Source organism: Ochotona princeps, chromosome 30 (genome assembly GCF_030435755.1).
Source record: "Ochotona princeps isolate mOchPri1 chromosome 30, mOchPri1.hap1, whole genome shotgun sequence".
Lineage (NCBI taxonomy): Eukaryota > Metazoa > Chordata > Mammalia > Lagomorpha > Ochotonidae > Ochotona > Ochotona princeps.
Window position 1 is genome coordinate 2,597,805 of NC_080861.1, and position 26,576 is coordinate 2,624,380.

At 43.4% G+C, this 26,576-nt stretch overlaps 1 non-coding gene and 1 pseudogene across 1 annotated transcript; both read left to right on the forward strand.

Annotated features, from left to right (window-relative positions):
• Window positions 1-4,307: 4,307 nt before the first annotated feature.
• LOC118760428 (small nucleolar RNA SNORA51) lies at window positions 4,308-4,436 on the forward strand. Its single transcript, XR_004996782.1, has one exon. It is a non-coding gene; the product is annotated as a small nucleolar RNA SNORA51 (small nucleolar RNA).
• Window positions 4,437-19,283: 14,847 nt separating this feature from the next.
• Window positions 19,284-20,269, forward strand: LOC101531190 (glyceraldehyde-3-phosphate dehydrogenase-like; annotated as a pseudogene).
• Window positions 20,270-26,576: the final 6,307 nt, after the last annotated feature.

Consider the following 26,576-nt stretch of genomic DNA (forward strand, 5'->3'; position numbering starts at 1 on the left):
GAACTTTTTTTTTTCAGAAATAGAAAAACCCTTCTTAAAATATAGATGAAAGGTCCCAGAACGGTAACTTAGTGGCTAAGGTCCTCGCTTTGCACATACCAGGATCCTAGATGGGCACTGGTTCTAATCCCAACAGCCCTGCTTCCCATCCTGCTCCCTGCTTGTGGCATGGAATGCTGATTTGAGGACAGCCCAATGGCTTGGGACACTCCACCTGCATAGGAGACCCAGGAGAGGCTCCAGGCTCCTGGTTTCAGATTAGCTCATGGCCAGCCACTGTGGTCACTTGCGTAGTCAATCAGTGTATGGAAGATCTTTCTCTCTGTAGATGAAAACCTAAGGAACCTTAGGCAAAATAATGTTCACAAATAAGAGCAAGTTGGCAGGCCCAGCATGATGGCTCAATAGCTAAACCCTCACCTTGCAAGTGCTGGCATCCCATGTGTGTGTCCCAACTGGTTAGTGTCCCAACTGTTCCACTTCCTATCCAGCTCCCGGCTTGTCGCCTGGTAAAGCAGCAGAGGATTAGAACTGGCGCCCATATGGGATCCTGGTGTGTGCAAGGCAAGGACTTTAGCTGCTAGGCTACTGTGCTGGACCCAATGCTCCACTTTAGAGCCAGCTTCCTGCTAATGCAGCTGGGAAAAAAGTGGACAGTGACCCAAGTGGTTGGGTTCCTGCTGTCTCTGTGGGAGACCCAAGTAGATTTCCTGTCTCCTGGCTTAGCCTGCCCCAATTCTGACTGTCGGAGCCATTTGGGAAGTGAAGCAGTGAATAAAAGATCTCTGTTTTTCCTTTCTGTGTCACTTGGCCTTTCAAATAAATAAATTAAATAGATTTTTAAAACAAAGAACTAAAAACATAAAACTCTAAGAAGGAAACGAAAAAAGAAACATGACATTGCATGTGACATTGATATCATGAATGTGACACAAGAAACAAGGACAATGAGAAAAATAGGGACATTGTCAAAATTAAATATCTTCTGTGCAGCAAAACACATTGTCAACAAAGCAAAAATACAACCCATTAACGGGGGAAAAATCTCCATAAATCATACATATGAAAGGCATTGACATCCAGAATATACAGATAGCTATGAAAATTCAAAATAGGTCAAAGTCTTGAATAGACATTTTCGTAAAGAAGTTACACAGTTAGCCAATAAACACATGAAGAAATGTTTAACATCATTTTTCACTAGGGAAATGCAAATTAGAACCACAATGAAATACCACTTCATATCCATAAGGAAGGTTATTATCAAAAAAGAAGAAACAGTAACAAGTGGCAAGTTGTAAAAACACTGGAACTCTTGTCTGTTGCTGATAGGGATGTAAAGCGATGCAGCTGCAATGACAGCCATGAGGTAGCTACTTCATTGCACGTTGGCAACACTGGCATTCCATGCTGGAGGGCTGGTGTGAGTCCTAGCTGCTCGGTTGCCCTCTTACCACACGTACTCATTCGGCCTGACCCAGCTCCAGCTGTTGTGGTAATTGGGAGAGTAAACCCATGGATGAAAGACCTCTTTCTTTCTCTCCTTCTTTCTATGTCACTCTGCTTTTCAAAAATAAATAAATAAATAAAACTTTAAAAAAGTTCAATGATTCCAAAAAATTGAAATTCTAATTAGCATGGGTTCAAACAGTTCCACTTCTGCGTATCTACCCAAAGAACCAAATGTGAGGCTGCAACAAGTACTTGTACACCCAACTCATTTCATAGTAGCATTGTTGCCAAGAGCTAAGATTTAGAAATATCGCAAATACCCATGTTTGGACGAGTGGCTAAAATACAGCATGTATGTGCAATGGAATATTGTTTGAGTTAAAGGATTTAGAAAATGCTGGGCTAGTTATTAAGATGTTAGTTACTAATGTTTGAGCTAGTTACTAAGATGTCAGGTAACATGCCTTGGTCCTCTCTTAAAATTGCTGGCTTCATGCCCGCTTGTGGCTCTTGATTCCAGCCTTCTACTAATTTAGATCCTGGGAGGTACCAGCCATGTCTCACATGGGAGATCTGGATTGGGTTTCTGGCTCACTATCTCACAGCCTTGGACCAGCCCAGCCACTGAAGAGTTCTGAGAAGTGAACCAGCAGATTATGGGATTCTCTCTCTTTCTCCTTCTTCCTCTTCCTCTCCTTCTCTACATCTCTTTCAAATAGTTTTTTCTAAGTTGGAAATTCTGATACATGCTACAATACAATATGCCTGGACCTTAAGGACTTAATGCTAAGTGGAATAAGACAATCACAAAAGGTCAAATATTGGATTCCTCTAATATGAGGAATCTAGAGTGGTCCAGTGGTAACACCAGGGGCTAGAGGTAATGAGTGATGTTGTTTGACAGGCGCAGCGTTACAGTCAAGGAAGATGAAAACACTGATGATGGTTGCACAACGATGTGAGATGTTTAGTAAGTACCATAGAACTGTACGCTTAACAATAGTTAAGATGGTAATTTTTAAAAAATTGGACCGTAATTTAACAATTTTGACTTTAAAAATCCAGATATGTGAACAGTCTGACAAAAACCACCATAGCACATGTTACTCACAGAGAGAAATATTAGCTTATAAGAAACAAGTGGAAATCAAACAAGGAATTATCAAAAGGGAGAGTCAACCAAATGCCACAAGGCAGGATATCCCTGGCCTGTTTGGTCCCCTTGCCATTCACGATCCTCAGAAGTGTTTCCACTCTAGATAACCAGCCTTAAGTGTTTGCTTACCACAAATATCAGTAACTGCTTTCTATAATCCCTTCAAATGTATGCAGTAACCTGTGGATCCTTCCACACCATGGACCAAGTCGGAAGTGTCAGCTCAGCCCTCATGCTGCCTGCTGTGCAATGCTGCTCTTGCACTTTGCTTGGTCATCCTTTATTGGTGCAGAAGTATCCTATAAGATTTTCTCTCCCACAGGATTCCTTTGTTTTCTGCTTCCTCTGTGGCCTATTTAGTGGCTTTACTGAAATTCCTGCCTGGAAGGTTAAAGCACAATACATGAATCTGCTTGCTTATTCCCACTTTCTTTTCCCTTTCTCCCTCCTGCACACAAGTAAAAACCTAAACTTTGACTCTTTCTTTTTTCTCATCGAATTCCTTTTTTAGGAGTTCTAATCCCAGCCCTTTTCTTACATGCCTGTGATTGGTAGATAAATATAGAGAAGGTCACACACGTAGAAATGCAAAATAGAAGAGCATGTTGGTAGATTTTTAAAAATTGAATAAGCTGATTTGAGCTATGGGGAATGTAATTACTTATGTAACCAAATAACTCAGACTTCCAGGCAAGGCTTTATCCAGTTGCTGAAATGATGGGATGAGGACCTAATTCCTGCTTCTCAATCCTGCGTCCTCATGGTTGGCTCCATTCTTGGCAGGCTTCTCCCCCTGTGTGCCAAGATGATTGCCAGAGGTTCCTGAACCCACATGCTTTCTTGGACCCCTGCCCCTTCACCCACATAGGAGTCCTGGAAGAAGCTGGCTCCCAGCTCCAGCTCAGCCCAGCTCTAACTGTTGTGACCATTTGGGGAGTGAACTAATAGATGGAAAATCTCTCTTTTGCTAACTCTGACTTTTGAGCAAAATCAATAAATCTTTTTTAAAAAATCAGACTTAAATCCAAGCATTCTGACGTTGGATACAGGCTTCCCAAGCAATAACTCAGCTGTTGTGTCAAACACACACCTGCGACATCCCACTTCTGAAGCATTAGGATTCCCTCAAGTGTGGGATCATGGGAGTCAATATTAGATATAACTGTCAAGGAAAGGAGAAGTGTGTGGAGAGCTAAAAAGTAGCAAGTGCCCACCAGATGCAATCTCACTTAACTGCTCAACATGCTGAGAGAGAGGGGAAGCAGAAAGAAAGAATTGACTCTTTGCAAGGCTCCCCCACAGCCTGCACTCAGGGCTCAGGATCCAGCTGACCCTGAGTCTTGCTCTAGTAAGTCCCTTTCTAAGTAATACACAGAAATAAATCTCTGTCCTGGGAATCTCCTGCTTACAGGTAACTGTACAAAGAAAAAGCAATTAGGAGGAGTGAGAAAGGAGTCACCAGGGCATAGGTGACCTACCTGTCTTCCTACCTTTGCCCTCTGCCCCTCCATTACCACCCTTCTACTCTTTCCAGACACAAGGAGTTAGCCTGCCACCAAATTGTGTAACTCCAGTATATAACTTCTCATCTGCGTTATCCCCCAGAGACTTTTCATCTTGGAATTCAAGATTTGATTTTTCATGCTGGGTTTTTAATATTATAAGTAATTATATATATGATAGGAAACTGACCGAACTCAGTCTCTGGGTACTTACTGTGGGCTGTGTTCTTAATCTGACCATATAGAAAGAGGCAGAGTAAAACTAACCCATGCATACCACAGCCTTGGCCCTGGAACTAGTCTGTATTGTGTAAGAAGAGACACAAGGAAAAAAATGAATTCTGCTTCGGCGGTAAGGTGGTTTATGAACCATTTTAATGATCTTTAAAGTGATGAAGACACTCAGACTGGCAGGCTGCCCATACAGCAGGTGGTGTCGGGCCCAGACTGCCATGGAGAGCCCGAGTTCTATTGTTAATGCTTCTGCGTGGCAGCTGTGTGACTGACATTAACCCCGTTGGCCCTTCTAGTTCCTCATCTCTAAAACAGTAGAATTAGAAGCCAGCATTGGGTTTCTAAGATACTGGCATCACATATCAGGGTGTCTGTGAGCCTGGATCTAGTTCATCTCCAGCTTCCTGCCAATGCAGAGGCAGGAGGCAGTGGTGATAGTTCAAGCGATTAAGTTTCTGCTACACCCAAATGGAAGACCCAGCTGGAGTTTCCCAGTTGCCAGATTTGGCCTGTCTTCATTTCAGCCATTGCAGTTATTTGGGGGAAATGAAACAGCCTGTATTCTCCAACTGTACCCTTCAATCTTTGATGTTTAAATTGCAGACTTAAACTTGATGTTCTCTAAGCTCTTTTTACCTTCAATATCCTAAGGTTTTCTAAGAAACTGATTTCATTTTTTGTAAGTCAGATATACAGAGAGGAAGATCTTCCATTTGTTGATTTATGCCCCAAGTGGCTGCAATAGCCAGGGCTGAGCCAGTCTGAAGCCAGAAGCCTGGAGCCTCTTCCAGGTCTCCCACACTGGTGCAGGGTCCTAAGGCTTTCAGCCGCAGGGAGCTGGATGGGAAGCAGGGCCACTAGGATTAAAACTGAAACCAATCTGGATCCCAGCGCATGCAAGGCAAGGACTTTAGTTTCTAGGCTACCTGCTTTTTTTTTTTTTTTTAAGATTTATTTATTCATTTTCATTTTCATTGGGGAGGCAGATCATACAGAGAAGCGACAAAGATCCTCTATCTGCTGGTTCACTCCCCCAAATGACCACAGCAGTCAAAACTGAGCACATCCAAAGCCAGAAGCCAGGAGCTTCTTCTGGGTCTCCCATGTGGGTGCAGGGTCCCAAGACTTTGGGCCATCTTTCTCTCCTTTCCCAGGCCACAAGCAGGAAGCTGGTTGGGAAGTAGAACACTTGGGATACAAACTGGAGCCCACATGGGATGCTGGCACTTGGGAGTAGAGAATTAGCACTTTAAGCCAACACATCAGTCCCTTACATGTGTTTCTAAAAAAAGTTCTCCTGATTGATGAAGGTATTTGCTGATGAGGTAGTCTATATGAACTAATCAGAGGACTGACTGACATTGGAGCAGCCTATTTTGCATAGACATTCAAAGAGTGCTCAGTTAGGCCCAAAGAGGGCAAGATATTGTACAGATGCAACATCTGAAGATTGTATTGCTTTTGTTTCTCCCTTCTCACCTTCTCCTGGCTCTTGAAGGGTTATTTACGTTTCTTGCTTTCCTTTCCAGGGACTCCTGGAATCCCTCTCATTTAGGTTGGGAGTAGGTTTTGGCTACACTGACTTAGCAAGATGCTTTTCTAAAACTGAATTTTTACAAGGAAGTGCTCAGATGGACCTGGGAAAGGGTTCAGGACCCTGGCTACTGTCTGGCTAGGTAGGCGAACACCCCTTCATGGTCAGCACTGACCCTCTTTCCGGTGTCCAATGAGCCTCAGACAGCAGGTTCATGAGCTCAGGGGGCAGTGTGCACTGGACTTCAGGGATCTTCAGCTCCTTTGCATTGTGGGCAGGATTCCCTTCTGACACTCCAGGGATAAAGTTTCTCCCATCACCTGTTTCCAGGAGGAGAGAGCGGCCAGGGAGGCACATCCAAGGCTTTGCTTCATAGCACCTAAACCAAAATAACAGCTAGAAAATGGGGATTAACTTTCACTCTCTCTCAAAATCTCTCTAAAAACAACAAGAATTTTCTTTTAAAACATTAATATACACACACACAAAAAAAAAAACAAAAGAAAATAACAACCAAATCTCAGAAATTAGAGACTGCATGGGCAGATAGTAAACCAGTTTGGTAGATGCTAGCAAACTGAATCCTAGGTGTAAAATGAGAAGCAACTTAATTTACCCATTGAAACCCAAAGCCTCAGAAATTGGCAGTATCAGGCATCTCTAGAGTGGAACAGTGATGAAGGATCAAGATGAGTAAAACTGGGGCTCCCATTATGACATAATGCATAAAGTCACATCATCCTATATGGGAGCTGGTTCTAGTCCCAACAGCCCCATTTCTGATCCAGCTCCCTGCTAATGTGCCTGGGGAAGCAGCAGAAGATGGCTCAGTGCTTAGATTCCTACCACACTCTCCACACATCCCTGCATGAGAGACCTGGAAGAAGCTCCTGCTTCCTGGCTTTTGGCTTCAGCCTGGCCTGGCCAGCCATAGAAACGTGAACCAGCAGATGGAAGCACACACCCTTTCTCTCCCTCTCCGTAATTCTAGCTTTAAATAAATAAATGTATTTTTAAAAAGATATAAAGGATTGATTAAAAGTCCTGTCCAGCAGCTGTCAGATCCCTGATGCCTTTCCCAATCCATGCAGTGGGGAAATACTCTTTTCCCTGCTGGAGAACTTTGGGCCTCTCTTCTCAGGTTGGAAAAGAGTGTTATCAGTGGTAGGAAGACCTGGAGTTTCTGTCATGGAAGCATCAGGCCCAATGGCGGAGAGGACGATGTGATGGAGATCTGGAGGATTAGCTTATCCAGCAGTCCTCTTCTCCCTTCCAGCTCACAGAACACTGGCAAGCAGGCCTGCATTATTCAGGAGATAAAAGAGTCATTCTGTGGGCATTTGGACAAATTCCAAGAGGAAAACTGTAATTCTGACATGAGGATTTGCCACCTGTAATTTAAAAAGTGTTGGAAACAGTGAGATGGTTGAGAATCCCTGTAAAAGAAGCAACAGGACAAAATGATAAAGGACAGAAAAAAATAGGGGAAAAAAACTTAGAAAACCCATTCAGAAAAGCCTACATCAAATAAAGAGTCCAGAAACAGAGAGCAAACAAAGCAGAACAGAAGAATTCATCCTTGAAATCCTTTGGTATGCTCACGCGGTTTGCAGATGGACAGGCACTACAGCAAACCAACACCAAGGCATAAATCTTAAAGAGTTTCAGAACCCTGCCAACAAATGGATCATTTAAAGATTCTAGAAGAAAAAAACCTAACCATGTCATAGTTTTTAAAAACTAGGAATCAGAAATCTTGGAACTTCCTGTGAAGTGACCCCCATGCACTGAGAGCTTCTGAAATAATTTTCTAAAGTGTGAGTCAAAGACAACAGTCAGAGGAAATTTGTTAGTGACAACTAAAAAGGAAGAAGGAAAGAGAAAGAAAGAGTGAGAGAGAGAAAGAAAGAAAGAAAGAAAGAAAGAAAGAAAGAAAGAAAGAAAGAAAGAAAGAAAGAGAGAAAGAAAGAAAGAAAGAGAAAGAAAGAAAGAAAGAAAGAGAGAAAGAAAGAAAGAAAGAAAGAAAAGAAAGAAAGAAAGGTAAAAGGCAGAGCATAGGAGTTGCATGGTAAAGTTGCAAACTAATCCTCTCATTGTAGTGCCAGCATCTCATGTGGGTTCCAGTTTGTGTCCCACTGCTTCACTTCTGACCCAGCTACCTACTTATAACCTGGAAAAGTAGCAGAGGATGGCTCAAGTCCTTAGGTCCCTGCACCCAAATGGGAGACTAGGAGGAGGCTCTTGGCTCCTGGCTTCACATTGGCTCATCTCTGGCCATTGCAGCCATTTTGGAGGGTAAACCAGCACATGAAAGATTTCTCTCCCTCTCTTGCTTGCTGTTGCTCTCTCTCCTTTTCTCCCTCTTCTTCTTTCTGTAATTCTGCCTTTCAAATAAAAATAAAGAATTTTTTAAGAGGCAGAGCATGTTCTAGAAATCTAAATCTGAAACATCAGCAGGATTGGGGGTCCAGAGCCAGGGACTGCCTGCTCAGCCATCCCGGAGCCCTTCCCTTGGGCTCCAGCTTCACCTTTCCTAGTTCACAGTTCCCTGCCGAGCCCCCGCCCCCTCCATGCAAGCACAGGTTTGATCTGAGGGTTTGCGTCATGCTGCTATTCTTGAGAGCAAACATTGTTAGTTATGGCTGTGCCCAGGAAATAGGCAAAGATTCCAAGAGCTAAGGCCTTGCCAGTAGGGAGTGTACTTCTTTCTGGACAAGAGTCAGATTAGATTTAGTGACAAATTCTAAATTGGTATGAGACTTTGCCATTTCCTTGAAGCATAATGCTCCATTGATTACAAGCTGAGTCATCTATCGAGCCTGCCTCTCACACTGTCAGTGGGAAGTGTATTTCCTGAATGACTCCCAGCAGACATTTATAGATTTTTCAGTCTGTTGAGTTATAAAAAATAACCAAAGTCTTTTTTTTGCCTGAAGACCTTTAAATAAATCTTGATTTCAACTGCTAAGTCACTGAACATAATTATATACAACACATACGCAGCAATCTGCATGAGAGTGAGAGCAAGGTCACAGCAGTGGGAAAACAGCAATGGTTGGAAACAAGACCAAGAAGAGAGGATGGAGGAGCACAGCCCACCTTCCAGCTCGTTCCTGTTCAAGAGGCAGAACAAGAAAAAGTTAACATTCAGGGAGTTAAACAAGGCAAAGATAGGAATAAGTACCAGGACAGGAAGTCAAAAAAGAACATTTTAGGAAAGGGGAGCAGACCCACCCAATGCCCGTCTGTTCACCTTCAGGTGTTATGGGGTGGGACACTTGACCTTCACTCTCTGAGGGCCTTTGACTACTGCATCCCACGTTTTCCCATCTGATGCAGTGGCCACAATGAAGTACTTAACAGAATTGGTGCTTAAATATCCCAGACACAGGCCATTTGACCCAGAGATTAAGAGTCCTGTGTTGGAGTACCATGATGCAACACCTGACTCAGCAGCTGGGTTTTAGCTTCCTCCTAATGGACACCCCGGGAGGCAGTGTGGCACTTCCAGGAGCTGAGTTCCTGTCACCCACATTGGAGATGTGATTGGAGATGAGATGTGGTTGGAGTTCCCAGCTCCTGGGTGGAGCTGAAATGTACACAGTCAGAATGATAATAAATTTGCGTCAAGTACCAAGCTCGAAAGCTACCAGACTTCTGGATCTGTTCCCAGAAACTTCTGTAGGTTCAAAATAAAAATCTGTTGCTCACCTTCTAACCACCCCTGCTCACTACCCAAGAGAACAGCTGCACTGTTATCTTGCCCTGAACTCAGCCTTATGAGTAAGAGTAGAGATAGGAAAGAATCTTCTGGTATTTTTGATTTACTAATTTATAATCAAGGGAGGGACCAAGGTTAAGAAGTAGAGCTAGGGCCCTGTGAAATAACCTAGTGGCTACAGCCTCGCCTTACATGTGCCATCATCCCATGTGGGCGCTGGTTTGTGTCCTAGCTGCTCTACTTCCCATCCACTTCCTGCTTGTGGCCTGAGAAAGCAGTAGAGGACAGCCTGAAGCCTTGGGACCCTGTGTCTGCATGGGAGACCTGGAGGAGATTCCTGGCTCCTGGTCTCAGATCGGCATAGCTCCAGCCATTGCAGCCACTTGGGGAGTGAACCAGCGGATGAAAGAACTTTCTCTCCTTCTCTCTGTATATCTGCCTTCCCAATAAAAATACATACATCTTTTAAAAAATAAAAATAAGAAGTAGAGCTGAATGAGGGTCATGATACAGAAGGAGAGAAATCATATGATGCAGACGGAGTCTGGCCAAGGTGAAGACCGGGCCTGCGTGGCAAGACAAAAGAAGAGATTTTCTTACTTGTCTAACAAGTTCATTATGAACTTGAGAGAGAGGCATTCCTAATTTCCACACAGGACTGGAGTAACAACTCCAAAGACAGTGAGATTTATTCTAAGGCACATACTCCTATAGGCACATCAAGACTTTCTGGGTTGGATTCTTCTGAGAATATCAAGAGCAAGAGGGTTCTAAAAGTCACTTTACAAATTCTCTTCTTTTTACCTTTTTCCATTTTGACACATTTCATTTTTATTTTACTTTGAAAGGCAGAGAGAGAGAGAGAGAGAAAGAAAGAATTTTCCATTTGCTAATTTATTACCCAAACTGCTATGACAGTTAGGGCTGCCCTGGGCTGAAGCCAGGACTCAGAACTGCACCTGAGACTTCACATGACGGCAGAGACCCAGAGCCCTTGAGCCGTCATCTGCTGCGCTCAGGCGTGTACAACAGCAGGCAGCCGAATGAGAAGTGGAGGGACTTGGGTCAGGCTTTCAGACACGAGCGGTGACTGAAGCTACTGTGCCAAACACCCACCCCAACCTTCTCTCTTTTTTCCGCAGTGATGTGGGTTCATATACCACAGGGGTTCCTTTCCTGTCTATCATTTTATAGTCCTCTTTCTTTTACAAAAAAAAGGCAAATATCTCACCCATCCTGAGTACTCTGGTGCACCAGAAAAATAATGTGTGTGTGTGTCTGTGTCTATGTGTTGTTGTTGGGGGGATTTTGATATTTTTGTGTTTGTATTGAATGAACCACTGGATAACAAAACAGTTCCAAAACATAATTTATATGCATATCACTATATTAATTTTGGTATATAAAGTAAAAGGCATTTAAAATTCAAGTGACATTTGTTTATAACAAGATATCTTCCATTCTAATTACCTATCTCAATGTTTATATGTGTATAAATAAACAAAAGAGAATATGATTGATGCTGAATATTTCAGCAATAAGATCTTTGGAAGCATCAATTCATGCATCAATTTTTAAAAATAGTCTCCTATCACACTGTAGTAAATCTATTTTCAATGAATTTTAACTTTTGTGTTTGATATCACTTATCAAAATTTGTGACATATTTATGTTTTGATCCAATGTGCACTTACATTGTCTTTATGAGTTAGTCCAGAGCAGATGTTTAAATCAATAGTAATGGTCATAGCAAATGCTTTTTAATTTCAGTTCAATTTATGTATTTATTTATTTATTTATTTATTTATTTTAAGATTTATTTTATTTTTAGTACAAAGTCAGATATACTGAGAGGAGGAGAGATAGAGAGGAAGTAGAGCTGCCGGGATTAGAACCAGCGGCCATATGGGATCAAGGCAAGGACCTTAGCCACTAGGCCATGCTGCCAAGCCCTATGTATTTATTTTTGATACCAGTAAGTATGATAGTGTGATCAGTAAAATATTTTCAAGCATAAAAAATCCTGTGGAGAAAGTTAAAACAAGTAGAAGTTTAAGGAGAAAAGAAAGTCCAATGTAGCATTTTCTACTGAAAAGAGGGTTGTTAACGTGTTTTACAAACAGATACTGGTTGGGAGTGATATTGCTTTGGTATTTACACCCCACCGAATTCACTTAAGAGGGTGATATAATAGTTTATTGTTTTTAATGCTATTATTTGGGGCTGTCGTGGTGGTACGTCAGGTTAAGCTGCCATCTCCGACACCAACATCCCATATGAGCACTGATTTCCGTCCCAGTCCTGCTCCCTGCTCACGTGCCTGGCAGTGCAGCAAAGGACGGCCCAAGTCCTTGGCCCTGCACGCGTGAAAGACCCGATGAGGCTCCTGGTTCCTGGCTTTGGCCTAACTCAGCCCTGGACATTGAGGCCATGCAGGGAGTGAAATTGTGGATGGAAGATTTCTCCTTCTGTCTTTCTTTGTCTCTGTCTCTCCCTCTCTAACCCTGACTGTTGAATAAATAGATAGATAAATAACTGTTTTAAAACGCTGATACTTACATAGTGTCAGAAATATACTTTCTTTAGTTATTAAGATTATGATAAAGGTTTTAAATGTCAGCCTAAAATATGCAAGGGGATATATAGTATTTAAATTATTTTAAGGAATATATGCCTAAAAATGTTTGAAGACCCCTGAGTTAATATTCTGCAATTTTTGCTTTTTGTTTTCATTTTGTTTTTCAGTTATCCAAGACTGAAAAGTACCAAGATGACTGTAAAAGGCTCCTTGTCCTGCTAACTGCTCCTTAGCCTTGAGGATAAACTTCTTAGCTTGGAGCAATACTGGCAAAGCTCTCGCCAACCACTTCAAATTCCATCAGTTGCATATCCAGCAGCCAAATCCCTTTCCTTCCAGTTCCCACTCAGCTTCCACCCTCAGCTCCAAACTAGATCCCTGTGGGGACCTTGCCACTCCCTCAAGCCACATTTTACACCTCTAGGCCTTTGCTCCAGATGCTTCCTCTACCTGAGATGACCTTCAGCTCTTGGTACCCAAGAGGGAATTTCTCCCAGAATTTGTCAGTTTAAGGATTCCTAAATTTAGGATGAGCAATCATCCCAGCTTTGCCACAACTAAGGAGTATTCTTGCAACAAGGGACATGAGGACTTAACTATCAGATAGATAGCCCATCACCCTACTGTTCTAGAGGGTAGGGTAGGACATACAGGTATGTCCTGAAAACCGTGTAAATGAAAGGGAATGTGTTCCTTTCCTGTAAATAAAAAATTTTTTAAGAAGTTTAAGATTTGGCCTAGGGAAAGCTGTCCCAGCTTCAGGGTGCTAACGGCTTTGTTCTCCCTACTGACATTTCTGGAAGAGATACTTCCATGGTCCTAGAGCACTGTCTTAGTGCAACAGGATTTAAGCACCTTCAGCACTTAAGTTACAGTATCCCCAATTACCACCTCACACTTCCAACGAGAGTTGTTTTGTGATCTTAAAGGAAACATACTCTCCTAATTAATTGAACTCATTATGCTTGCATATTCAGTTGCTGCCCGTGTATGCTTTACAGCATCACTTCAAAATAATTTGTCTATGAGCAGTAGGGGCTCCTAGTCTCCTAAAAATAACTTGATGAGAAACATCACACATTTCCTGTGAATGCATGCAGGTATCTTTGGGGAACGTGGAGGGGGCGGGGCCTCAGAACTATACGGGAGCAGAATGTGGTCAGCAGCAGACGCGCTGTGGAGCCTGATCAGCTGATTGTGCCTGTTTTAGTTCCATTCATTGAACTGCACGATTGAAAGGATTAAGGAAAAAAGAGCCGGTGTAGCTGCTTGATTGGGAACATCAATTCTGAAACCAGGCAGGTTGGGTCTGGCTTTCATGTCTGTAATTTACCAGCTATGCGACCTTGGCAGGTCGCTTAGCCTTTCTGTCCCTCAGAGTGCTCACCTGTAAAATGTGAGTAACGGTAGAGGCTGCCACATAGGTTTGTCACAAGGCTGAAATGAATTTGTGTTTGTGAGGTGCCCGGAAAGAAGGTTAGCATCTGGAAGATGACACATCAGTGTTCGCCAAATAAGGCCCAAGGCAAAGTACCTGCAGCAGGAATAGGTACCACGAAAATGTAGACTCTGCGTTTATGAGCTTGCTTTCTTAGCTGGTATTTCTGAACTTTCAGAGAATAGCTGGATTCTGCACAAGTTCAACAAATTACTGAACCACGAGAATAGATTTTCTAACTCTCCACTGGGAGTCCTTTATTCAAATTGTCGAGAGCTCGCTGAGAAAAGACATTGAGAGGTCAGATTTCTTTCTTTCTCGTTGATGAGAAAATATTGCAGTTGACAACAGAAGTATTTTAAATAAGTTATTTCATAAAAGCAGAAGTGCCACCCCCGTGGGTTTCTTCACAAGTGTTAAAATTATTTTGCCCAGGAAGAGAGGTCAGCAGATGCTGTGTGGTTCGGAGTCCAGGTCAGCAGGCAGTCTTCCTCAGCAGGGCTCCCCTTGGTACACAGGGCTGTGAAACCAATTTTGGGTTACCATAGTAACCAAGGGAGCTTCTAGAAAAATTTCCAAATGAAACATTCATTCAGGACTTCAGCAGGCATGGCTTGGGAGTGGGGGATGGGAGAGGAGAGGAACAAAAATGTACTGTCCTTGGGTGCTGAGTTCACGATTTGTTGGAGAGAAAGAGCATTTAAAAAAAGTCATTGGCTAACTCCCCCAAAAGAAAAGTGCTTTTCCTTTTTTTTTTTTACATTTTAAATCTTCTGAAATCAGATGTCATAGAATGTTCGTTTGATGTTACAGATTGCTTTGACCTAGATATTTGTTATTTAAAAGAATGAATTAAATGGTGCTGCAAGGGACAGGCACTTGTCCTACTTGTTATAAGTCTCTGATTAAAAGACAGCATTCCATATCGGAAAGCCTGGTTACAGTCTCAGCTCTAGCTCCTGATTCTAGAACCCAAGTAGTTGCAGGTGGTAACATGAACTCTTGAGTTCCTGCCATCCATATGGGAGACCTAGAATAGGTTTGCCACACCTCACTGTAGCCCCAGGTCAGTCCTGGTCGTGACCGGCATGTGGGGTCCAATTGCTAATTGCGTAGATGGGGAAACTGAGGCTTGGAAAAAAGTGGTCATGAGCACACGGCTCCAGGCAACAAGAGCCAAGAGACCAAGCCAGGTATCTGCAAAGCAGGTATCAGCCGCCCCGCCTGGCTTGCACTCCTCCCTCAGTAGCGCACTCATGTGCTTGTATGACTGATTTGTCCCTCACCTGCCCACTACTGAATTTTAAATCCTGTCTAGTGCTTCATCTGGAGTCTCTGCCTGAACCTGTGGTTCGTCCAGAGCTGGTGTTGCATCTGAATCCGCACACACTAACCCCTTTGCACTCCTCAGTTGGGCCATTGAGCACCACATTGTGCTAGAAGGGGCAAAAGTAGGGCTTTACCTGAGTCTGCCTGAGTACTGTTCCGTCCAGTCAGACACCTGCTATGTCTCTTCCTGCAGAAAAGTTAGACAAGTTCAATGTTATTTGCCTGTGTGAACTATGAATTCAGTTTGAGTATATATATCGTAGTTTGCGCGCTTTTTTCGCCACTGTTTAAACAAAGGAAAATTGCAATGAAAGACACATATTTTGTGGGCAAGTATTTGGCACAGCAGTTTAGTCTCCATTTGGGATGTCCATATCCCATGCTGAGGTGTTTGGGCTTGCGTCTGGGTTCTACTCCCAGTTCTTCTGGGGCCACTGTGGGAGGCAGCAAGTGTCTAAGGTGGTCAGGCCGCTCCTGTCCATGTGGGAGACATAGTATCTGTTCCGTCTCAGTGTTCATTAGCACACGTAAAAGCCCACTTTTTCTGTCTTACCTGAAACATTTAGTTAAGGCAATTTGAACCTGTGTTTCTCAAACTGCAATTGCTAAGATCCCTGAAAAAGTTCTTTTTACTTTTTCAATTTTTGAGTTGAGATCGATTGACACTAATAACCAAAGTCAATTTATGCATTAGGCACAATCTCTAGAGTCCACAATACTTTCAAGGATCCACAAAAATTGTTTGATTTTCATTTCTTTTATAATGATAATGGAGTAAAGAAATATAATGATGGTGGACATTTGGTGCAGCAGTTAAAATGCCTCTTGTGATGGCCACACACCAGATTAGAATTCCTGGGTCTAGTTCTGCTTCTGATTCCTATTCATGTGCACCATGAGAGACATTAGGTGTTGGCTCCTACAGCTGGATTCCTGCCATGCTGGTGGGCAACCTGGACCGAAGTCTGGGCTCCAGGCTTCTGCCAGGCTCATCCCAGGTGTTTGCCAGCATTTGGGGGAAATGAACCAGCATGTGGAACATTTCTGTCTGCCTCACTTTCTCTCTTTCAACCCCCACCCTGAACGTTTTGCTTAGAAGATAAAGAATTTTTAAAAATTTAAAGACAAAAGTCTAAATAATATATAAAATAAATCTAATGTACTTAGTGCCACGGAACTATAAATTTAAATTTGTATTGATTTTCATTTTATTTGAAAGATAGAAGCACAGCAAGGGAAGGAGAGGGAAAGAGAGAGACAGCTGCCTTTGGCTGGTTCCTTCCCCAGTGCCTACAACAGCCAGGACAATAGGCTGGACTAGGCTCAAGGCATGGAGCCCGAAACTCAGTTCAGGTCTCACATGTGGTGGCAGGGATCCAAGTACTTGAGCCATCAAATACACCTCCCAGGATGCACTTTATCAGGAAGCAGGATTAGAAGTAGAGTATCTGGCATTCCAATATTGAATGTTTGTGTCCAAAGTTACAGTTTAAGCCTCTGCACCACAATGCCTGCCAAAAGGAATTTTTAAAATGTTTTTCTTAATTAACAAATCCCTTTAAATTGCTAAACAACTTTCTGGCGATCTCTGATGTGGTTTTTGCTCCTAACTAACCCAAAATAATTTTTGTAAATCTTTATCTCCCCAGGATAAGATCATTTAATGACTTCTAACATTTTCATTATTTTGGAATACTTGCTGGAAATCCCATTTTTGCTCATGACAATACTTTACAAAGTAACTAAAAATTACTTTAGTTTGGGCTGGAATTATACCAACACACTTCTTTCAGCGAATATGTTTTGAGAAAATAAACAGATTATTCTCCCAGATTTGTCATTTGTGTTGCAGAAAAGTCTGTCGCCCTCCAGCCCTGCAGGCAAAGACCATGAGTGGGTCTTTGAGAGCAAAAAAGGTGTGCAACCCTAGGACTGTGTCCGTAGCATTTGCCTAGCAAGCCTAGGAGGAGGATGTCGCTGCAGCCAGGAGAAATTACTGACTAGCTGACTACAGGAGAGGGGGTGGGGAAGATGAAGAAGCATCACATTAAAATTCAATGCAAAGCAAAAGCCGGTCTTGAGCAAGGGTGAATGACTCAGCAAGAAACCTGCCTCCAGGATTTTAGCCACTGCGCTCTGTCATTCTTGTATTAGATTAAAAAGCACATTCTCATTATCTACTTGATGTGATCCTGTTTCTCACCAGATGGCAAAAAAAAAAAAAAAAAAAAAAAAACCAACAAACACATTTCCTAAGGTTTTGGTTTTTTTAGCTCTGGAAGAAGCCCTGCTTAGGGTCACAGATGCTTGGCACATCTGGTCATTGATAGAAATGTGACGTATGGCAGAGTGAAAGAAGTTTCAGTTTATGAGCTTGGCTCTGATTGTTCAGTGTTGGAATGTGTAGGTATCATTTCACAGTGTTACAATCAAGCCCCTCTTTTTGGTAGCAGTTAGACACACACACACACACTTATAAATTCTTATTAGTATTTTGGAAAAATAATAAGCACACACATTTGGCTCAATCTTTCCTTAATGTTTAAGTATGTATATTAATACCTCTTCTATGTGAAACTGGATGTCAGGACTAGGCAGTGAATGAATAAAGATTTGTGATTGGCCATATTAAAAGATTTGGGGCAATAAGGTGGGCATGTGGCCAAGCATGTCACTTAGAATATTTAATCAAGGCTGGGTATTGTGGTGTGACTTCTGAGGTGATATTAAGTCCGAGATGTCCACTCCACTTCCTATCCAGGTCCCTGCTATGTGCTTGGGAACGCAGCAGCAGATGACCCAAGATGATGCACCTGCCGCCCATGTGGAAGGCCCGTAGAGAGTTTCAGGCACTTGGCTTTGGCCTGGCCTAGCCCTGCTGTTGAAGTCATTTGGGGAATGAACCTGTCTCTCTGTCTCTGTGTCACTATGCCTTTAAAGTAAGACAAGCATAACGCTTAACTACCCCCTCAATAATCAGCTCCAGAAGTCTGCCTGTCTATAATGGGATTGGTTAAAAGATGTAGAACCTGGGGCAGGAATTCAAATACACGAAGGATAAGGTGTGTTCTCACCAAAAGAGATGCCTGTAAAGGAGCAAGATAGAGAAGGGGATGAGACAAAATATAGTAGAATCTAGTTTTAGCTAAATTTCATATGTGAGGAGGGAGCTTGCCTCTGGGTACAATTTGCAGTACAAAATTGTTTCCATCTTACAAAAAGAAAAGGGCTGCCCTTCTCCAATTCTTTATCTTTCTGTCACTAGTCAAGATATGGAGGCAGTGTACCCTCACAGGTATCCCTGGGGAAGGAGGCTGTCTCAACAGCCAAAAGGAACTCTCACAGGCTAAAGTCGCAAGTTTGTATTACCAGACACAGCCTTGAAATAGCTGTAGGTGGTGGAAGGGAGAGTAAGAAAAGAACCCAGCACAAGAGCGGATTAAGGGGATCTGCACAGAACACCGAAACCCCTGCTGCTGCACATGTTCCAGCCGGCTAATCTTAGGGAGATACAGTTTTGGAACTTTTATTAGAACCAATGGGGAAAATAATGTCTCCTTTTGCTCACTGTGTAGGATGCCTGCACTGGGAAGAGGAAGCTAATGTAGAGAAACAGAGACCAATGACATTATTTGTTTTAGAAACAAATGTGCCAAAGGCAGTGGCTCTGGCCACAGGGGATGTCCTGACAAGTGAATGAGTGAATTCTAGGGTCACCAAGATTTAAAGTGACTGCCAAGAAGAGAGCACTTATGAAAGATGCTGGGGGGAAGGGAGCAGGAGGCAGAGATTAGTAGCCACAACTGAAGAGGTTTTGTACTTGTGTCAGTAAGATTTTATGGAAGTTCCTTTGGTGAATTAGGTCTGTGGGGTATGTTGGGGTGGTACATTTCCCCTTTATTTAGACCTGCTAGGATTACAGAATCATGCATCTATGCTTGCCTCAAAGCCATTGTGGAAGTCCTGACTCTGTATAGCTTCTGCTGCCCTTTGGTCTCCTGAGATTCCCAACTCTCCTGGCCAAAGCTGGCTAGATCCAATGGGAACCAATCTAAAAGCAGCCAACTTCTCTCTGGGTTATCTGAACGTAGAAGTCAAGCAATAGTCTCTAAAGAACATTTAAATTAAAAAATCCACAGAATATGGGCCTAAATCAATACAGGGAAAAGCCAACATTATAAACACTAGTGAGTTAAAATACTAGAAGCAGAAACTTGGGAAAGCAAAAGTCCAATGGAGAAACAATTATTAAAAAAGATAATGAAACGGCTCTCTGCTCCTGCCTGTGCTAGGGACAGCCGCCGCATCTTGTGCAGTGTCAGTGCATTCCTGAGACAAGATGGTGAAGGTCAGAGTAAATGGATTTGACTGCATCAGGCACCTGGTCACCAGGGCTGTTTTCAACTCTGGTGAAATAGACATTGTGGCCACCAATGACCCATTCATTGGCCTCAACTACAAGGTCTACATGTTCCAGTATGATTCCACCCAAGGCAAGTTCCACGGCATGATCAAAGCCAAGAACAGCAAGCTTGTCATCAATGAGAAAGCCATCACTATCTTCCAGGAGCAAGCTCCCGCAAACATCAAATGGGGTGATGCTGGTGCCAGTATGTGATGGAGCCAACTGGTGTCATCACCCCATGGAGAAGGTTGGGGCTCACTTGAAAGGTGGAGCCAAGAGGATCATCATCTTGACCCCCTCTGCTGACGCCCCCATGTTCATGATGGGCCTGAATCATTAGAAGTATGACAACTCCCTCAAGATTGTCAGCAGTGCCTCCTGCACCACCAACTGCTTGGCTCCCCTGGCCAGGGTCATCCATGACAATTTTGGCATTGTGAAGGACCTCATGACCACAGTGCACATCACTAGCGCCATCTAGAAGATGGTGAATGGCTCATCCAGGAAGCTGTGGTACAATGGCCATGGGGCTGCCCGTATCATCATCCTGGCTTTCACTGGCACTGCCAAGGCTGTGGGCAAAGTTATCCCTGAGATGAACAGGAAACTCACCAGCATGGCCTTCTGTGTGCCTACTATCAACGTGTCCATGGTGGACCTGACTTGCAGTTTGGAGAAAGCTGCTAAGTATGATGACATCAAGAAGGTGGTGAAGCAAGGTGAAGGGCATCCTGGGCTACATCAAGGACTAGGTTGTCTACTACAACTTCAACAGTGACACCCACTCTTTCACCTTTGATGCTGGGACTGGCATTGCCTTCAGTGACCACTTTATCAATCTCATCTCCTGGTATGAAAACAAATTTGGTTATAGCAACATGGTGGTAGACCTCTTGGTGCACATAGCCTTCAAGGAGTAAGAGCCCTTGGAACCACTGACCCCAGCAAGAGCACCAGAGGAAGAGCAAGGCTGTTAGGGAGTCCCCACCAAACTGAGAATCTGCCCTTTCACAGTCCCAGGCCCCCTGGAGAAGGGACGGGGCCTCGGGAGCCCCATCCTGTCATGCTGCATCAGTAAAGTACCTAGCAAAAAGAAGAAGCCCTGGGCCTGACATGATAGCCTACTGGCTAGGATCCTCGCCTTGCATGCAGCAGGATCACATATAGGCACCAGTTTGTGTCCTGTCTGCCCCAGTTCCCACCCAGATCCCTTATTTCACTGTCCTGTTGGCTTGGGCCCCAGAGTAATCATTATAGAAAGCATATCTGAGTGCTGCTTTTTTTTTTTTAGCACTTATTATTTGAAAGTCAGATTTACAGAGAGAGTTTTCCATCTGTTTTCCCGCCTCAGTTGCTGCTAAGTCTGGAGCTGAGCTAGGCAAAGCTGTAGTCAGAATTTGGAACTTTTTCTTGACCTCTGATATCGACGCTGGAGCCCAAGTACTTGGGCCATCTTCCATTGCTCTCCCAGGCTCATTAGCAGGGAGCTGGATTTGAAGTGAAGCAGCGGAATCTTGAACCAGCATCCATGTGGGATGCTGGTGCTGCAAGCAGCTGCTCAATCCTTTTTGCCCCATTGCCAACCCCTCTGAGTGTTACTTAAAATGAGAAGCCAACTGCCAGAGAATTCAGTACTTGAAGCAGAGCCACCCAGCTACACTCAGCCTACATCAGCCAATTCCCAGACATAGTAAGCGACAATGAATGGATTTGGGATGATTTGCTGACGCAAAATCATTAGAACTCTAACTCACTGACACCTACTCAGTCTAATATTGGGATAGCCCAGCCTATCAGTGCTCCTGTGCTTTGTCTATACTTACCAAACCCCTTGGTCTTCCCTCACGTTCCTAACAGGGCATGGCTTTGTCCATGAGGTCTCACAGCATCCCAGTATCATTAGGCTCCATTGGGCACTTGCACTTTGATCATCCTGTAGGCCAATTCTAAAAGCATCATTCTTCAAGCTCACGGCTCAACCCCACTAACACTGGTGGAGGTGTGTCTACAGAAGCTGTTGGGTTCAGGAGCATATCTTCTCTGTGTCACGGCAGTGTCAACTGTCTTCTCTGTGTTAAAGCCCACACCAAGCCCATGGCACATTTAATAATTTTGTGCTGTAGTGATCCATGGGCAATCTCCCTTTCTTTCCCACCAATCCTGAAATGCAAATAATACACTGGATCAGGGAATGAGAAGGCCATTGTTAAACACAGTGAGAACAGTTTTTTTGAAAAAAATATTTATTTATTTGTATTGGAATGTCAGATATACAGATAGGAGGAGAGGCAGAGAGGAAGATCTATTGATTAACTCCCCAAGCGGCCGCAATGGCTGGAGCTGTGCCAATCTGAAGTCAGGAGCCTGGAGCTTCTTCCAGATCTCCCACGCGGGTGCAGAGTCCCAAGGCCTTGGACCATCCTCAACTGCTTTCCCAGGCCGCAAGCAGGGAGCTGGATGGGAAGTGGGGCCTTAGAACTGGCACCCATATGGGATCGCAGCACGTGTGAGGCAAGGAGTTTAGCTGCTAGGCACCATGCCGGTCCCAGTACGAGCAATTTTAATGGAGGAAAGCATCAATCAAACTAACACATTGACAGACAGAGTAAAGAAGATACACTGTGCATCAACTAATTTTTTAAACCTTCTTAGACTTTTTGCTTCTGCCACCTGAGCTCTTGCTGCTGCATTCTAGCTTCATACAACCAAAATTAATAAAATGCTCTACATTTCACAAAGCCGTTTTCATGTAAAAAATAGTCTTTAATTCTTCGAAAAAATACTACCAGTAAGAATATAGTTACCTAAGATGGTCATCAGGTGCGATAGAAATTTATAGAAATTTTCTCATTTAATTTTCTCAATAAGTCAGGCCATGCATATTATAAAATGTTCTCTTATTTACAACTTTCCTTTCAAGATTGGGAGTCTTTGAGTGTTGTGTCCAAGATGGCTTAAGTGGTTAGTAGAAGAACTGAAGCCGATCTGAGGTCTCTTAAGTCCTAGTTAGTGCTTTTCCCTTGGCACACCAGTGTGTGGTCCACCCCCGTGTATTTCATGACCACAGCTGCAAGGGCGCTCAGCAGTCATGGAGTTGAATTCTGTTACTTCAGAGGAGAGATTAAATGAGATTAGGGTGGCAGAGGATAGAGGATTAGAAACACAACTCATGATTTATGTCAAAAGCATGTTCCAGGGTACCAGCCGGCCCCAGTTCTAGGAAGAGATTGAAATTCTTTGACTCAGGGGAAAATATTTATTTTATAAGGTCAGCCACATGGTAACAGAAACACAGAAATTCTGTCTGGTGATTGTGCATTTAGGTCTATGGAGCATGTTTGTTTGGGGTATCCCTCAAGACTCTCACCGACTTTGGGGACACCCGGTCCTGCACCCTTTACCACATCTGCTTGGAATATCAGAGTGAACACATGTTCCACTTGAAACAGAACTGGGCTTCCGGACTAACCTGTCAGCTGTGCCCCATGGCTACTGTAAGCTGAGACTGGCAATGTCCAGAGGCTGCAGCTCATTAGTATATAGGCCATGTCTTGATCATAGTGGTATATATTGGGTTCTATATTATCTTTGTCTATATTATTATCTGGCATCAAGTCAGTAAGAGATTTAGGTACAGATTCTAATGAAATGTAGTTTATAGAAATCCCATCACAAAGGATTTTTAAAAATTTATTAGCTTTTTATCATTACAAAAATTACATTATCAAGAATATATCCAAGAGTCACAGATGAGAATAGAGATTCATGTATTTAGTGGCTCACATGTAGTGATTGGTAAAATAGTCCAGGGACTATATTGAATCTATTCCACTGCCTTCACACTTCCAAGTCCAGGTTCTATGGTAGTTTCTCATAGTGATCCAGCCTCTACACAGACTTTCAGGTCATGATCCCAGGTGAGTCAGCCTTAGAAACAATAGCAGTTTCCTTGGAAGCTATTTTTAACACAGGAAGCAAATAGTAACTTGCACTGAGGAGCATTTGAACACACCTCACCAGATAAAAATTGCATGTATCTCCTCAGCCAGATCCCCCAGAATGTCTGTGGGCACCATACAACTGCACAACTCAGGAACCGTGGCATAGGAGAATTAATGATGGGATATATGAGTACGGGGATACACTTCTGAGGTCTTTCCTGCAGCTCTGGCTGAGGTCTATGCATGTCTCGGTCCCTGCAGCTTATGTTTTAATGATTTTACAATAAGCCAACATCTGCCCTTGTGACCAAGAATGGGGACCCAGGGCTAGAAACCTAACAGCCTAAGTAAGTTAGGAGGATGAGTTCGCTGAGTTAAATAAGATCTGCTATTTATGTATTTTATTATTATATTAGATGAGCTATTCATAAAAAAAGAATCAGTAGTGAGGAGTGGGCTTTTAATTTAGCTAAGATGCTGGCTGAGACACTTGAGCTGCGCATCAGAATGCTTTGACTGGATTGATGTTCAGCTCAGTTTCTGATTCCAGCCTCCCTGCTAATGTGGAGCCCGAAAAGCAGTGCTGATGGGCCTAGTGGCTGGGCTCCTCCACCTGCGTAGGAGACCCGGAACGAATTCTCTCCTCCTGTTCTCGCCGCCCCCGTTCCTACCTGCAACCCCCACGACTGCTGGTATTTAGGGAGTAAATCGGTTGAGTAAAGTGGAGCTCTCTCTTTCTGTTTGTTTCTGTTTCTATATCTCCAGTAAATACATTTTTAAAAATGTAGACAACATTAACGTGGAAAGTAAAAATCTCCTTTACTGCAAGGCGCTGATGTTTTACGCAAAGGTAGTCAGTAACTGTGGTTAATGGTTTCCTCCGCGTGTTCCTTTGAAGGGTTGGCTCTAAGGGAGACGATCACTGTGCCTTGAGACACATTAGGTTTTGAATAACGATGACACACAGCTTGATGGCAGTGTTCCAAGAAAGTGCTAGATACTTTTAATAGGCAGTTGGAAAAGTGAGAACTAATGAGGTAGATCTGGAGTTTTCCCTGCTCTGCTAATGCTGTGAGGGTGAAGGAACAATGGCAGAGCGAAGAGAGTGGCGGTAGGGGTGTGGAGGGGGGAGGACGGTTCAGTCGTCACCCTAGAGGAAACACCCTGACCCAGGGGAGGCCCTAGAAAACCAAAATCAAGTGTCGGTAAGGTAAGAGAAAACCAAGAAATACTCTGTTTTATTGACTGTAGGCTGCTGCCCAGGAAGATACAATGTACATACAGCTGGTGGTCAGTATTTCTTTTGTCAGGAAAACTTACAGCTAGCACATTTTGTGGTATATTTTACTTAACATTTTTCTGCTGCTTGCCTTTGTTAACTAGTCTACTCAAAGAGCTCTTGCCTGCTGAAGTCTGAGCCTTCTGTCGGTTCTAGACACACTGGGGACTGCAAATGCTCCTGACGCCTCAGCTTTCTTTTCAGCTGTATTTTCCTCTGGCCAAAACAAAACAAAACAAAACAAAACAAAACAAAACAAAAAAACCAACTCTCTCCTTTCCCACCATGAGAGGCAAATTCTTAAGACAGGCCTCAATATCACCGGCTCCTGAGATTCATGTCCAGTAGTAACTCGGTTTCCCTAAGTATGGGTTGGACCTAGTGGTTTTGTTGCAGGGGTAGTGGCAGGACAGTTCTGCAGCTCCAGTGCTCAGGTCTGTGTCCCCAAGAAATGTGGCAGATTGTTCTTTTCAGCAGATTCTTTAGCAACGGCAGGGCTGCTGTTAGACTTGTGTAACAGCTCTCCATGCTGTAGCTTCTCCTCTCCTGTTGCGTCACAGCCCCTCTCTGCTGTGTTGTTTGAGGAGTGTTACAGTTTCTCTCCTTTGTTGTGTTCATTGTCTTGTGACCACAAAGAATGAAGCATGCAAATGGGAAAAAAATGAGCACGTGGTGAAGAGAATTTGTTGGAAAAAGCAGAGACAGCTTCCGCAGTTCAGAGAGGCACCTGAAGGAGACAGAAAGTCAAGGATGCTGACCGGGGTGGGGAGCAGGGTTATGTGTTTGTCAAAGGAGGAAACTTGTCTGATTGGTCAGAGTATATGCTGATGAATTATTCAACATGATGACTCAAGTATTGGGTTTCTACTGCCGCTGGGAAGCCTGGATTGAGGCTTTAACAGGAATTAAACCAACAAATGGGAGAGGTTTCTCCATGTATTTTCCTCTTTTTTCTATTGTCTCTCTAACTATTCCTCAAATGAATAAAAACACACAAATGTGAATGAATGAATAACAGTGTAAGAATCTAGGGAAAATATGTAGACATATAGATAAAATAGATGCTTCAACTGTTTTGTTTATTTGAGAAGCAGAAACAGAGACAATAGAGACAGATACAGAGAGAAATGGGGAGAGAGAGAGAGAGACAGAAAGAGAGAGAGAGAAAAACAAACTGGTTTATTCTTCAAATGCTACAACATCTTTTGTTGAATTAGACTGAAATGACAGGAGCCAGAAACTCAAACCAGCTCTCCTAAGGGGAAGTGGCAAGAACCCAACTACTCCAACCGCTTCCTGCTGCCCCTTGGGGTCTGCATTAGCAGGAAGCAGATCAGAGGCTGAGGAGCTGGGACTCCACCCAGGCACTCTGGTTTGGGGTTCAGGCATCCCAAATGGAGACCTAACTCCTCATGCCTACTGTAATAGCTGGAGATTTTAAGGGGAGTTTATGACCTTGTCTTTGAAGGCCCTGGGGCAGTTCGAACTCTCAGCTTTAGGGTCATCCTACAGTAACATTCTTAGGACATTTTTTGATTAGAGATAATAGTGGCTCAACCCAGAGCAGTGTCTGTGGAAAGCTATGCCAGATGCAGCACACATATCAGAATGCCAGTTCATAGCTGTTCCACTTCTGATCCAGCTCCCTGTTAACATGTCAGAAAAGCAGTGCACGATGGCCAGGTCCTTGGATCCCTGCTACCCATGTGGGAGACCAGGATGGAGCTCCTGATTCCTGACTCTGACTTGGCCCAGTACTGGCCATTATGGCCATTTGTGGAGTGAATGAGGAAGTGGAAGCTCCCTTCTCTCTCTGTATCTCCCTCTTTCTCTGTAATTCTGCCTGTCTAATAAATAAAATAAACTTTTTTAAAAAAGGACTCCAGTTGATCAAATTCTCTTGAGGATTCATACCTTGGAGTAGGAGGCTGATGTCAGATCCTTATCTAACGGTAAGTCCTCCAGAGAGAGCTTCTACTCCTTGCTCTGTGTGAGTTCCCAGAAGTG